Source organism: Neomonachus schauinslandi, chromosome 5 (genome assembly GCF_002201575.2).
Source record: "Neomonachus schauinslandi chromosome 5, ASM220157v2, whole genome shotgun sequence".
NCBI classification, from domain to species: Eukaryota; Metazoa; Chordata; class Mammalia; order Carnivora; family Phocidae; genus Neomonachus; species Neomonachus schauinslandi.
This window is the reverse complement of record NC_058407.1, coordinates 106,176,643-106,192,084: the sequence shown is the minus strand read 5'-3', so window position 1 is coordinate 106,192,084 and position 15,442 is coordinate 106,176,643. Positions and strand designations below refer to the sequence as shown.

Below are 15,442 nucleotides of genomic sequence, written 5' to 3'. Positions count from 1 at the left end.
TGCTAAACAAAGCTGTGACCAACCAGCCTTTTCACAAATAATTACAAGATCCAGAGCACAACTCCTAGACCGGATCTTCTACCGAAACATTAAAAAGGGTTACCCTAGGGGCGCCTGGGTGGCTCAGTTGGTTAAGCGACTGCCTTCGGCTCGGGTCGTGATCCTGGAGTCCCTGGATCGAGTCCCGCATCGGGCTCCCTGCTCGGCAGGGAGTCTGCTTCTCCCTCTGACCCTCCCCCCTCTCATGTGCTCTCTCTCTCATTCTCTCTCTCAAATAAATAAATAAAATCTTTAAAAAAAAAAAGGGTTACCCTAATCATCCTGTCTTTGCACTACCTAAAGAATTGCAATATTTGTTATCCTATTCTTTTGAGAGCTAAATTAAATCACATATATTTAAAAATCTTGGATTTAAATCTTTTCTCACAAATACAGGCTAAGATGCTAAGATTAATAGTAATTTGCTTTATCTGATTTGTTTGTTATGGGTTACCTAGCTTTTTTGGAGGAGGGAATCACATACTAATCAGTTTCTACTGGTTTATTATTAGCTATAATAAAATTCAGAGTCCTTGCTTCATCTTCCAATTCCTATCAACTTTATCACTATTTCTCAACTGGTCCTTTTTTCCATTCACATTAATATACTTGTGAGCTGCTAAATATATTAACTCCCACTTAAATCCTGGCACAGCTATAGAAGACACAGACATGGGAGAGTAAGAAAAGGTGATACAGCTATGGCGGATAAACATCAACTTTGCTGACCACCTCCTGTTTAAAATTCCAAAAACAGCATGGACGACACAACCTCTTACAATCCCATTCTTTCACTTAAGTGTCCCTTAAGGTAAAGAATAAAGACAATCCAGTGGCACCTGGGTGGCTCAGTCAGTTGAGCATACGACTCCTGATTTGGGCTTGGGTCGTGATCACAGGGTCGTGGGATTGAGCCCCATGTCGGGCTCTGTGCTCGGTGGGGAGTCTGCTTCTCTCTCTCCCTCTGCCCCTCCCCCTGCTCGTGCTTGCTCTCTCTCTCTCTCAAATAAATATTAAAAAATAATAATAAAGACAATCCAACACAGCAAGTTATAAAAAGAAATGCAAAATAATGACACCAATTTTCCTACAGGAGGGACCCTAAGCAGGATGTATTTGCCCATTCCTTACAATCATAACAGCATCTAATTTGAGTTGTCAATAATAATAATAATGATAATGATAATAATGATGATGATAATGATGATAGCAAATCTTTATTGGCTGCATATATTCCAGAAACCATGCTAAATAAATTTTAAACATTATCTCATCAATTCTTCAGAATAACCCTAAAATGGCTATTATCATTCTCCCTGTTTTAAAAATGAAGAGACTGACATTTAGAAAATTTGGGTAAAATACATATATAACTATTAACTAGCAATCCCCGAATCTGAATCCAGATTCATCTGGCTTCAAGATGAAGCTCTTATCCACTGTCCTCTACTGCATTTATTATTTGCCACTGTAGAAACTAGAGTTGGCTCAGAGGAAGTGGATGGGATGATAGTTCAGCGTTCTAGAAGAAGGCAAGTCCCACCTAAAAAGCTGAATGTCTTAGCATGGTGGAGGAAGTTTCTGCCAGATGTCAAAACATAAGAAAGAGGGGCACCTGGGTGGCTCAGTCAGTAGAGCATGTGACTCTTGATCTCAGGGTCAACTCTTGATCTCAGGTTGAGAGTTCAAGCCCCACACTGGGAGTAGAGTTTACTTAAAAAACAAAACAAACAAGCCATGAGAAAGAAAGAGAGAAAGGAAAGAAGGAAAATACTGGTCTCAAAAATGAAAAGGTGTGAATCAAGAAACTAATATTCTAAACTGGCCCTGTCAATGACAGTGTGATCCTAGGCTAGCTGCTATTTCACTTTCTCCATCTGCACAACGTAAAAACAGTATAAAAAGACAATATTTATAAATACATCTCAAGTTTGCTGGACAACGCTAAGTTTAGGCAGTATTATTTTTTACTCTTTTCTGTAATTTAAGTTTTCTATCCATGTTTTTGAATCTAATGAAGACCAAAACTATACCACTGCTGAAATCTTTATGCCTTTACCTTTCTCATACTTTATTCCCATATATCAATTTTTTTCCCATATATCAATTTAAAAGGCTTTCTTTCACTCTATTTTTCTCATAAGCAGTTCATTTTAATGTTCACCTGTTTCAGATAGGAAAAAATACAATTCCTTTCATCATAATGCCACACAATTTCCTTAATCCTCAATTACCTTCTTTATAACTGATTTTTAGCCCTCTAAAATTTAACTTCCAAGCTAGTCAAAGTTTGGAGATAAGTGCCAACATAAAGCATCTACTGATAATCCACACAAAATACACTGTCCTTACTTATATGCAAAATTTAACTCAAAATGGAAGACCTAAACTTAAGATCTAAACATATAAAAATAGAAAACTCATACAAGGAAACACAGGGGAAAAGCTTTGACATCGGATTTAGGAATGATTTCTTGGGTATGATAGCAAAAACACAAACAAAAGAAAATCAGATAACTGGTCTTCATCAAAATTTAACTTTCATGCATCAGAGGACACTATCAAGAGTGAGACAATCTACAGAATGAGAGAAAACATTTACATCTCATATGTCTGAAAAGAGATTAATACCCAGAGTATATAAAGAATACCTTAACAACAACAAATTTTTAAATGGGCAGAAATCCTGAATAGACATTTCCCCCAAAGATACACAAATGGCCAACAAGCACATGAAAAGATGCTCAACATCACAAGTCATTAGGGAAATGTAAATCCAAAATACAATGAGATACAACTTCACACCTGGTAAGATGTCTATTATCACAACAAGCAAAGATGCCAAAAACGAACAATGGTGAGGATGTGGAGAAACTGGAATCCTTGTGTAATGCTGGTGGGAAATGTAAAATGGCGCAGCCACCACGGAACATTTCAGCAGGCCCTCAAAAAACTAAATACAGAATTACCATATGAGAGCACCAATTACTCTTCCAGGTATATACCCAAAGGAAATGAAAAGCAGAGAATGAGAAAGATACTTGGGTTAGAATGTTCACTGCAGCATTATTCACAATAGCCAAAAGGTGGACAGAACTCAAGTGCCCATTAACAGAAGAATGGATAAGCAAAATGCAATATATGTAAAAGGAATATTAATAATTCATAATAAAGGAGTAAATTCTGATACATGGTACAACATGGATGAATCCCCAAAACAGTATGTCAAATAAGATATACCAGACACAAAAGAACAAATACTGTATGATCTTCCTTTTATAAAGTACCAAAGGAGACAAATTTATAAAGACAAAAAGTAGACTATAGGTTACCAGGTGCTGGCAGGAGAGGCAATGGTGAGTTATTGCTCAATGGTTGCAGTTTCTATTTGGGATAATGAAAAAGTTTTGGAAATAGTGGTGATGGTTGTGAAGACACTGTGAGTACAATTACTGCTAGTGAACTGTACACTTAAAAATGGTTACAATGGGAAGTTTTGTTATGTATATTTTACCACAATAAAAAAAATACAGAAAAAGGTAGTGTCCTTCTAAGTGTTTAAAATCCAGATCATATGGACAACAAAGTTCTCATGCAAAAGAAAGTATCTGAATCTCAGTGCAAAGTGATCTCTAAAAAATTCTAAATGTAATTAAAACAATACTTAGAACTATGAAGACAAAATGTGATTACTTCTGGTTTATACAGACTTCTACCAAATAAAAGAAATATTTTGAAAGCTTAACATGTTTCTTAAGGTTCAGGACTATTTGGGGATCTTCTTGTTACATTCATTATTCTGGTAACTTCATACCAAAGTAAGCTCTATTTCTCACTATCAGAAAATAGTAATTATAAACAAAGGGGGATGGCTAGCATAAACTCTACAGTGTCTGGAATCAGAGTTATCAGTATGAACTCGTGGTTTAATAACACACATAGATAAAAAGATACAGAAATAAACATGGATGTTTGCATACATGTGGATTAATGTGTACACATACATTTATTTCTAGCTCTGTCTGCTGAGAGGGCCTAATAGGAGCAACAACACCTCAGTAGCAATAAGCACACATCACACTCAGAACTTGGTTTCTAAATATCATCTCCAATAGAAGGAACCAGAGCTCCTTGGACAAGTGACTCATTCCAGGGTCTCAGTGGAGAAATATAAGATAAACCTAGAAAATGTTATCACGCCAGAAAAAGAAGTACGTTCCTAAAGAAAAGACCATGGGGGCATGTTGAAAAGACAAAGAGCCAACCTGAAGACCATACCTGGAACAATCTGAGCAACAAAATAATGACAGCATTATATTATAAGCCATAGAATAAAACAAGTATCTATGACTCAACACTAATAAACACAAATGACTAAATAAATAAATAAGGGGCAGTTCTTCCCTACAGAAAAATTCCAATCAATAAATGTAGAAGGAAATGAGTAAAATAAAATCACCATCAGGCAAACACCACTATAATAACTGTTACAGGCAAGATCTACCAAAGAATACTGAAAACTGGGCAAAATTTGAGAACAGGGATATCTGCACAGTTTCATAGAATCTTCCCAAGATACCTTGTAATTACAAAGAGAAAAATGGTGACTTTGCAAGTAGAGAAATTTGACAGACATGAGGCCCACCAAATGAGAATTAACACCATCTCAAATAGGATATACTGACATCCTGTACTCAACACTAGTAATGCTGAATGTAGGACTCAACATTACACTCAACGTTACTTCTATAGTATTTTTGCCAAAAATCCAAAACTACAATAAATCAAGAAAACATCAGACAAACCCAAATTGAGAGACATTCTAGAAAATAAATGACCACACGCTCATCACAAGTGTGAAGGTCATGAAAGAAGAGAAAAGACTATCACAGATCAGGTAAGATTAGGGAGACACAACAACTAAATGCAATGTGGGATTCCTGAAACAGAAAAAGGACGTTATTGGAAAAACTGGTGAAATTCAAATAAGGTCTGTAATTTAATTAACAGTATTGTACCAATGTTAACTTCTGGTTTTGATCACTGTGCTCTGGTTGCATAAGTTATTAACATTAGGGAAAGCTGGGTGAAAGGTACCTGGGTGAAGGTATATTTTTCAAAATTAAAAAAAAATGTTTTTAAGTATCCTATTATACATTCTCTCCCTCAAGTGAGTTAAAACAAAGTTGAGAAATTCAAGAAGTATTTACACAGGGTAGGTAAATCCAACATTTCAATATTTGAAAAGCAACCTACGTTGAAACAAGACTTAAGTCATTAAGAGATACTTATGTATTTACAGGTGCTAGAGATGCTGCCTTCAAGAAACTTACAGCTGGTAAGAGAAACAAAAACGATAAATTGTCAACTTCGTTGATAAAAAAAATTCTGACACACACACAATTATTAAATAACAAGAGTAACATCATTTATGATGTTAAAGTATATAAGTGAAAATCATTTAGATAACTAAAATCTTCAAATAGAACATTAACACTTATACATTTACAGAATTTTAGTTTAACACACTCACTACACATACTTCAAATGGTAGTCTTATACATAGTGTCTAATGCTTCAAAAAGTACTATTAAATATTTTCCATCAAAGATTATATTTCTCCAACCTAAAAACTAGTAGCTTAATCTCCAGCAAAAAAGAATACAAGAGAAGTAAAGATAACAAAAACGACCACAAAAATAAAACCAAACAAAACAATTCTTAAATCAGAACAATCTCAGGGGTGCCTGGGTGGCTCAGTCAGTTAAGCATCTGCCTTCGGCTCAGGTCATAATCCCAGGGTCCTGGGATCAAGCCCTGCATCGGGGTCCCTGCTGAGAGGGGAGCCTGCTTCTCCCTCTCCCTCTGTGCTCTCCTTCTCTCTGTCTCAAGTAAATAAATAAAATCTTTAAAAAAAGAAAAATCTCAGGAAAAAACAGGTAGATAAAGCTACATAGCAAGTCACTGGCTAAAGACAGCTAACTGAAAATCAAAATGTCAAAACCAATATATAAAGCATTATAAATTCATTAAAAAATATTCCATCTTCCCTCCTCCAGGTAGATCAACAGGGTTCAACTGCACCCCAAAAGTTGCAGAAGATGCTAATGATCTTAACACTACTCACTGTCTCAAAACTTTTAAGGATCAAAAGACCTACACTGTTCTAGTATCTCCAATAAGCCTTCCCAAACACAAAGTAGTAACATAGGATGACTCTAAATATTCTTAAAGATAATAATACAAGGATTATGCTAACATCTGCAATATAATAGAAACATTACTGTTAAGATTCAAACCCAGGCAAAGAGCCAGATCACTCTGAATAGATATTTTGATCAACTGATTACTGAGCAAGGATTCAGTCATACATCTCAAGTATCAATAACTTGTTATAAATCTTGTAACATTCCAAATTTCTGCCTGTTTTTCCTAGACTTAACAATAACCAGTCAAAAGTCTTCATAACATTAATCTTCCAGGGCGGGTCCTGTCATCAATTTTCTTGAACTTAACTGACAGTATATACATGAAAACACTGCCTTCAATTATAATCAGACATTTTCCAGTTTATAAAGAGAACAGGCAGATAAGAAAGGTGGAACAAAAAAGAAACAGTGCAAACTTTTGTAAAAAGTCTCACAAAAAGTAACAACTCTTTAAACAACTCCACATCTGTAGGTCCAAAACTCAGAGAGCAGGGACCAACTTAGAAAATGCTGCAGTGGTTGTGATCCTGGGGTCCTGGGATCGAGTCCCGCATCGGGCTCCCTGCTCCGCGGGAAGCCTGCTTCTCCCTCTCCCACTCCCCCTGCTTGTGCTCCCTCTCTCACTATCACTCTGTCAAATAAATAAATAAATAAAATCTTAAAAAAAAAAAGAAAAAGAAAATGCTGCAGTATTCCAGGGCTTTTTCCACTTCTCTCTACATCTTTCCTTAGGTGGTCTCAACCTGTTTCATAACTTAAAACACCATTTCATACTCTAAAAAATACAAGGGGTCAAGGCAGGTGAAGAATGTTACCATTCTGGCAAAGTGGGGAGAAGAATATATACATATTTGCTTAAATGTGCATAAAATATATCTTTGGAAAAGTATGTAAGAAAACACGAACCCTGTTTAGCGCTACAAAAACTGGGCGTAACGGAAGACAAGAAATAGGGGAGATTTTCACTCTGTACCCCATCGAACATTTTAAATTTTGAATCATGTGAATGTAGTTTTTATTCAAAACATAAATAAACCAACAGATAAGTGCTGATGACGCCCCACCTCCTTCTCTCCTCACCAGAATTTAAGTCCCATGAAGAGAGATTTTTGTCTATTTTTTCACTACTATAGCCCCACTGCCAGGTCCACTGCTGGTGCTTGAAAAACATTTGTTGAATGAATGACTTCTTAACCTCTTCTCTAAACTCCAGATTGTATATCCAACTGCCTACTTCTCACCTCCACTTGAACATCTAACAGGTCCTACTTAACATGTCCTACCTATTCAACCTTTTCCCCATATAACATACTTCCCTCACCGCCTTCTCATCTCAATACATGGCATCACCATCCTCCAGGTGAAGCCCAAAACCCAGGAGTCACCCCTGTCTCAACCAACTGCACTTTCATGCAAGTCACAAGTTCAATCAATACTTTTAGCTCCAAAATACACCTCAAAAATCTTTAACTTGTCTCTAACACACCAGTCACTACTCTACCACAGCCTTCTAACTGGTCTCTCTGCTTCTTTTCTCCTTTTATCCAATCTCCCCTGCAGTCAGATTGTAAATCAGACCAGATCACTTCCAGTTTCACAAAAATTCCAAAAGATTTTCAATGTACTTTAAGAATAAAAGCCAAATTCTTTTGGACAATAAGACCTCACCAGATCTGGCCCTTGGCTATGACCTAACTTATCCCTCACAGGGTCCACATGCACTGAGCTTCTGTCAGTTTACTGACCCCAAGCTTGACACGACCTCTGGGAACTTCCCTGTGCTATTCTCTCACGTAGGAATACTCTTCCCTCAGACTTCCAAACGTTAAACTCTTCTGACTTTTCAGATATCAGGTCAAAGGTCACTTCAGACAGGTCTTTCCCAACCACAGCATCTGAAGTAGTCTTCTCTCAGTCACTACCACAACTTCCCACTTTATTTCCTTCATTGCACTTAATGATTCTCTGAAATTATTTTTATTTCTTATGTCTTATCTGTCTCTCCCTCTCCCACCAGAACTGAAGTTCCAGGAGGGCAGAAACTTCACATATTGCTTATTGTTGTATCCTTAATGCCTGTAATAATACTTGACATACAAACCAGGTACTTAATATTTAACTGATAAATAAGACAAAACTAACTTTAAAGAAGGTCCACAACATTTAATTTAATGACAAACTGGTGAGGATAAAAGACATGGATAAACCATCTTAACTTTCATAAACCACTGAAAATCACCAGAGGATGGAGTGAAGTAAGATTATTTCAGATGCATCTGAACATTCAAATACATAGGAAAGGTATGTTTCACACTCTATGTGCATGCACACTGTAGAAATGTTCCCCCAAATTATAAACAGCATCTGAAAAGAAAAAAGGGATAACTCAAAACACTGTGTCCATCGTAATTTCACCTCTGACTCTTTTGGAAGGGTCTTCCAAACACTGTATTTGGGTAAAACAGGCAAAGTATAACCAATCTGTCTGCCTTGGAAAGTAATGTGTGATTCTAAAGGGTAGGGTACAGCCTTTTGAGTGCTTTTAAATATCTATTAGGTAGTCGGTAGTCAATGAGAACAAAGTGATTATTTCCCAAATTTTACTTTGAATGTACATTTGGGACAGATCTAATTCGAAGATTTTTATATTGTCAAGTCAAAGCGCCTACAGTGTATGTTAATATCTTCAAATCTTATCTATTCTAGTTATCTAATCTAATTATGTTCAAAATGCAAACTTACACAGTGCCGCCCATCAACTGGTAATAGTAATCCCTGAGGGAAAGGGGATGATTTAACAGTAACAGTGTGCAATTCACAGATGTTTTATTTACATGCACGTATCTGTGGGGTTGTAGGGAATGGTCCAGACTCCCTAGTGTGTAAGTGCTCTGAGGAGTCTAAGGATCTTTTTTCACCAGACCCTAAGCGTAGAGACAGGTCTGGAGTGCACGTAGGTTACTCCTCCCCATAGCTATCAATCTTCGCTGTCTGCGGAAACAAAAGTGAAAATACTCGTGGTAAGGATGTAAGAGATTGATGCCCCCCCAACACACCCCCAAACACAGAGTTGTGTATCCGTGTGAGCTCGTAAACAAGCAGAAGAGTACACGCACTCTCACCTTCCCTCCTTCGGAAGAAAATGGGGCCGAGGGAGGGGCGGCCAAGGCCGGGTAGGGGAGGCCCGGGATCCAGTCCAGGGGGTGGCCGGGCTTAGGGGTCAGCGCTCCGGGGAGCCGGGGTCACTTACAGGACACCATCTTCCCTCGCCGCCCCCCTTCCATCCCTTTCCCTCCCCCCTCCTCGCCCCCAACTCCTTTCCTCCGCCCCATCCCCGCCACCCATTAACCGGGAAGGGAAGTTTCCCGGCGCCTGCAGCCCGGCTCCCCGACCCTCAGCGGGGTTACCTTCTGCAGAAGCGGGACTAGGGACAGGGGACAAGGGGAGGGGGAGGCAGCCCGAAGGAGTGAAGGACGAAGCCCCCGGCGAGGAAGGTGGGCGGCGGCGGCTGTCAGCTCGCGTTCCCCAGCTCACAGCGCTGCCATTACTGTGCGCCGAGGCCGCCTCCCCGGCCGGCCGCCGCCACCGGCCCAGGAGACACGGGGGGTGGGGAGCGAAGCCCGGGGAGCCCGCGCGCCGGACGCTCACCTGCCACGGCGGGAACACAGCAAAGCTCAAGGCTGCCGCCGCTCCCGGACGGGACAGGGGCGGCGGGGAGAGGGGAAAGGGGAGTAGGAGGAGCTGGTTACGGGATCCGTAAAACAACCGTCCTCCGGAGCGCCCGGCTTTCCCCCCACCACACACCCTTCGGGCTCCTTCTTCCGCTACCTCCAAGTCCCCCCTCGGAAAGCAATGGTAGAGTCCGCGTTACGGCAAGCGCAGAGAGCCCGATTTAGTGCCATTGCGAAAGGCCACGGAAATCAGTATTCGAAGTGACTCCTTGCGGTATTCCCTGTTAATGAGACAATCACGGTTCGCTGAGCTCAAGCGACTCAGGACCCACCAAGTTTTGGCACTAGTAGTAACAATATGTCAGAAAGGTGTTTTCAACAAAAGTACTTTCCCTTTGAGTTGTTTCAGACCTATGTGAATATTCTGAGACCTACAATCTCCTTGCCAACAGTTCCATGGGCTTTTCAAATTGTCAAAAATGTATTAGCAAAAAACTATGTTCCCCTCTGACATACTCCTTTTCTAGTGGGTTTTTGTCTATAGATAAATTCTGAGACATAAATGTATTTTAAATAAAGGAACTTCTCTTCACAGTCTTCATCACTGAGTCCCCACCTCCCCAAAGCCCCGACGACATCAACCTAAAAGGTGTTAATTCTTAACCGGTAATGTTGACAAAAATGTAGGTTCACCCGTCACCTCCTCCTATACACAGAACCGCAGGGAACAAAAGCCTGGCTTTATTCTTTATTTGCCTTTCATATCCACAAGATCTTAGAGTCTTGTTCTTCAAACTTTTCCCCTTCTAACCCTCTTTCTTAAAACTATTTGTACCAATCCTTTAAGGCCATTAAAAATCCTGTTTGCTTGCTTGTCCACGATTACAACTCTCTGATATTCTCAAATAAACCCATCTTTTGCTGGTAAAATAACTGGCAGTTTGATTTGTAAAGTTAATAGCTTAAAGACTTTAGTGCTATTAATAAGTGGGACTTTTTGATAATGATGAGATGTGTCAATGTATGAGAGATCTACATGACACAGTGAACCAATATTTTCCAAATGACCAATGCAGGCCATTAAAAAATCACACATGGATAAAAGATCCATTCAAAGTGCCAGATAGACCGATGGATAGATCAATATATGCATGTGCGTGTGTGTTTTTGTGTGTTGCACACACATAAAAACAAAGTACAAAAGATTCCTTAATATGGTTTCAGATTCTTCACTGCAAATAACCTTTAAGAAATTATCACTTTATCAAATTTTCTGTAACATGAGAGAAGAATTTCCACACTTAACTGAAAAGACTATTAAATTCTCCTAAGGCCTCCTATTTTCTTCATATACTTGAATCACAGAGAATGCTTTTTTTGAGTCAGATATTAAAGAGATATGCAAAAAATGTAAAGCCATGTCAAGATAAGTAGAATATCTTATTTTTTTTAAGGTTTTATTTATTTATTTGACAGAGAGAGATAGGGAGAGCAGGAACACAAGCAGGGGGAGTGGGAGAGGGAGAAGCAGGCTTCCTGCGGAGCAGGGAGCCCGATGCGGGGCTCGCTCCCAGGACCCTGGGATCATGACCTGAGCCAAAGGCAGACACTTAATGACTGAGGCACCCAGGCGCCCCAAGATAAGTAGAATATCTTAAAATGGTTATTTTTCATACAAACGTGATGTATGTTAAACTGTGTTTGCATTTATTACTTTTCAAGTTAATAATTGGGTTTTAAAACTTCTTTTTAATTCTAACATGGTAACTATTGCTAGATATAAACCACATAAATATAAGCTCTTTGAGTCCCTCAATAATTTTTAAGAGTGTAAAGAGTTCCAGAGACTAAAAAGGTTGAGAACAGATGCCCTAAGTCATGAACTTCCCTAGTCTTTCCACTTTCCTTTCAAACTCTAGCTGGAGACTGGGTGGCTCAGTCGTTAAGCATCTGCCTTTGGCTCAGGTCATGATATACCAGGGTCCTGGGATTGAGCCCCGTGTCGGGCTCTCTGCTTAGCGGGAAGCCTGCTTCTCCCACTCCCCCTGCTTGTGTTCCCTCTCTCGCTATCTCTCTCTCTCTCTCTGTCAAATAAAAAAAAAAAATCTTAAACTCTAGCTGGAGATATGAATTAGCATGAAGAGTGCCAAACATGAATCACTATAACAACCCCTATTTCTTTTTTTTTTTTTTTTTAAGATTTTATTTATTGGGACGCCTGGGTGGCTCAGTCAGTTAAGCGTCTGCCTTCGGCTCAGGTCGTGGTCACGGGGTCCTGGGATCGAGTCCCGCATCGGGTTCCTTGCTCAGCGGGGAGTCTGCTGCTCCCCCTGCTTGTGCACTCTCTCTCCTGCAAATTTGCCAGAGAGAGAGAGAGAGAGCGCACAACCAGAGGGAGTGGGAGAAGCCGGCTCCTTGCGGGGCTCGATCCCAGAACCCCAGGATCATGACCTGAGCTGAAGGCAGATACTTAAACAACTGAGCCATCCAGGACCCAGGATCATGACCTGAGCTAAAATCAGACACTTAATCGACTGAGCCACCCAGGCGCCCCTAACACCCCATATTTCTAAATTCCAGAGACCTCTCATCCCTTTAGAGCTTATCCAACCTATATAATAGGGAAATACATTTTGAAAAAACTTATAGTATCCAAGCCTTTTTTTTTTTTAAAGATTTTATTTATTTATTTGAGAGAGAGAGAATGAGAGACAGAGAGCACGAGAGGGAAGAGGGCAGAGGGAGAAGCAGACCCCCTGCTGAGCAGGGAGCCCGATGTGGGACTTGATCCCGGGACTCCAGGATCATGACCTGAGCCGAAGGCAGTCGCTTAACCAACTGAGCCACCCAGGCGCCCTATCCAAGCCTTTTAATATTAAATTGAGATTAGTTCTTCCTTCCAGAAAAAAAGATATTGTTTCTGGCCAACCCTCAACCCACTACTTTAAGCAATGGTTGGTCTTCACCCTCAAACCTAACTCAAACCCTAGTTCATCTATGAATCCTTTCTTTGTTTTAATTTTTAACAGAAATTACATATATTACTAAAAAATGTGTTTTGGCTTTGTAAAATGTTTGTTGAATTCATTTATTTTTTTCTTGATTTCTAAAGTAATAAGTGTGTTTTTAAAAACAGAGAGAGAGAGGAAAAAAAACCCTACCAATATTGCAGAAATAGAGGACCATATTTAAGTTGATAAATATTCCTCAAAATTTTTCCATGAATATAATAAATATGTTTATGCAAATCAGATCATATTATAGATATACTATTTTGCAGGCAGCTATTTCACTTCAAAATCTTTCTGATTTTGGTCTGAGAACATTAAATAGTTCTTAGGCAAAGTAATTTATAAATTAGTATTTAAAGAGGAAAATTAATGAAAAATATTTTAGGTAGAATATCTTAAAATGTCATTACATAAATCAGTTAAAAAGTTTGTCTATTTCATTTCCCACTTGTGAGTGTACACAATTTTCTCTTTCAAAATTTTCCAAGTTCTGGGGCACCTGGGTGGCTCACTCGGTTAAGCGTCTGCCTTTGGCTCAGATCATGATCCCAGGGTGCTGGGATGGAGCCCCACATCGGGCTCTCTGCTCAGCAGAGAGCCTGTTTCTCCCTCTCCCTCTGTCTGCTGCTCTGCTTGTTTGTGCTCTCTCTCTCTAATAAATAAATAAAATATTTAAAAAAAGTTTTTTCCAAGTTCATTTCCTAATTCCTCTGTAACTACTATTTGAGGAGCCCAACCAGAATCATCTTCTATCTTTATAAGCTTCCTTTATACACATGAAACCCAAAGAGCCCTTATTATTCCTGGACATTTATTATTTCAAACAATTTATCTCACTTTTACATTCTATATACTAAATCTGAATCATCTCTCCCTAAATCTTCACTGGGAATTTGCATTTCCTGGTTATATCACTTATTAAACATTTTTCCACCTTTTGGTTTTAGTAAACAAGAAAAAAATGAGATATTGGAGAACAGTTTTCATGTTTGGAGTAGCTGATTAAGGAGCTACTTTGTGCTTACAAAAGTGCAAAGCTCCTCTTTGGAGAAATATCTGACCGTAGGACTGGGGCATAAACACACAAGATGAGCCTGGAGCACCTTGTAGTGTAAGAAAATAAGGAAGTACTCAAAAATAAAAACATCCACATTGATTGGAGTATGTCAAAGAGCACAAGAGCCAAGTGAAAGAATTTCCAATGGCCAAAGCCAGAACAATTTGAGCAAGAAAATAAAGTATTAGTGGATTATAACACAAAGTATAAAATAAATATCCATGGATTCATACTAATATAAAAAATAAATATAAAAATTATCGAATAAAGAAATAAATGGGGGAGAAGAAACAATCTTACCTCAGGCAGGAGAATTCCAAATAAATTATGCATATACTGCACCTAAAGAAAGGGGAGCATGACTCCCCACTTTTTGGCTGTGCACCATAAAAGTCATTTCCTTCCAAAAAATAAAAAGAGTAACTTTACAGTAGAGAAAACTGACAAATGTCACATAGCCAGATGATTAAAGTCAACATTAACAAGATAACTCACTGTACGTTCCCTTGGAGTGAAGTGATGAGAATAGCACTATACCTCTGTGATCTTCTTCGGCAAAATGCACAATTCTAGTCTAAATATGAGAAAATCATCAGACAAATTTCATTAGAGGGGCATTCTGCAAGATGCCTTACCAGTACTCCTCAAAACTGTTAAGGTTATCAAAAACAAGTTAAGGCTGAGAAATTGTCAGCCAAGAGTAAACATGACCACTGAATGTAATGCAGTATCCTGGATAGGACCCTCAAACAAAAGAATACATTAGGGAAAATCTAAGGAAATCAGAATCATATGGATTTTAGTTAATTACAGTCTATCAGAATAGATCCATTAATTGTCACGAAGATACCATACTAATGTAAGATGTTAACAGGGAACACCGGGGGTGGTGGGGTGTGGGGAAGAGGGTATATAGGGAATTCTCTATTTTCTGCTCAATTTCTCTGTAAATCTAAAACTATTCTAAAAAAAAAAAAAAAAAAAGCCTATCAATTAAAAAAAACCCATACAACCGTACACTTAAAAAAAAAAAGTACGAGGTTTCTAATCAGAAAAGCTAGGAGCCTGTAAGATGGTGGATCCAGATGAACAGGTTACATCTTTGCTTCTCTTAGACAATTCTGGTTGAAAGCTATTTAAAGAGAAAAGAAAAATCATTCTCTTTTAAATTAAAAAAAATGCCTGTAAATCCTTTATATTTTCTTTGCAGTCACATTCAGACAAGTAAATTAACAGGAACAAAGCTGTGTTAAAAGAGAGCTCATTTTAGGGGCACCTGGGTGGCTCATTCGGTTAAACGTCTGTCTTCAGCTCAGGTCATGATTCCAGGGTCCTGGGATAGAGCCTTGTATAGGGCTCCCTGTTCAGTGGGATGCCTGCTTCTCCCTCTCCCACTCCCCCTGCTTGTATTCCCTCTCTCACTGTCTCTCTGTCAAATAAAGAAATAATCTTCAA

General features: G+C 38.9%; 1 protein-coding gene across 3 annotated transcripts in view; it reads right to left on the bottom strand.

Moving 5' to 3' along the window:
* Positions 1 to 9,926, bottom strand: part of CUL2 (cullin 2) — a 103,918-nt gene extending 93,992 nt beyond the window's left edge. The window contains exon 1 of one of the 3 annotated variants that reach the window (XM_021686028.2): positions 9,897 to 9,926. The gene's annotated coding sequence lies outside the window, so the exon portion shown is untranslated. Of the gene's footprint in view, positions 1 to 1,654; positions 1,673 to 9,655; positions 9,806 to 9,896 lie in introns of those variants that run through there. The other 2 variants (XM_044914979.1, XM_021686029.2) reach the window with 2 other exon arrangements.
* Between the last annotated feature and the right edge of the window lie 5,516 nt (positions 9,927 to 15,442).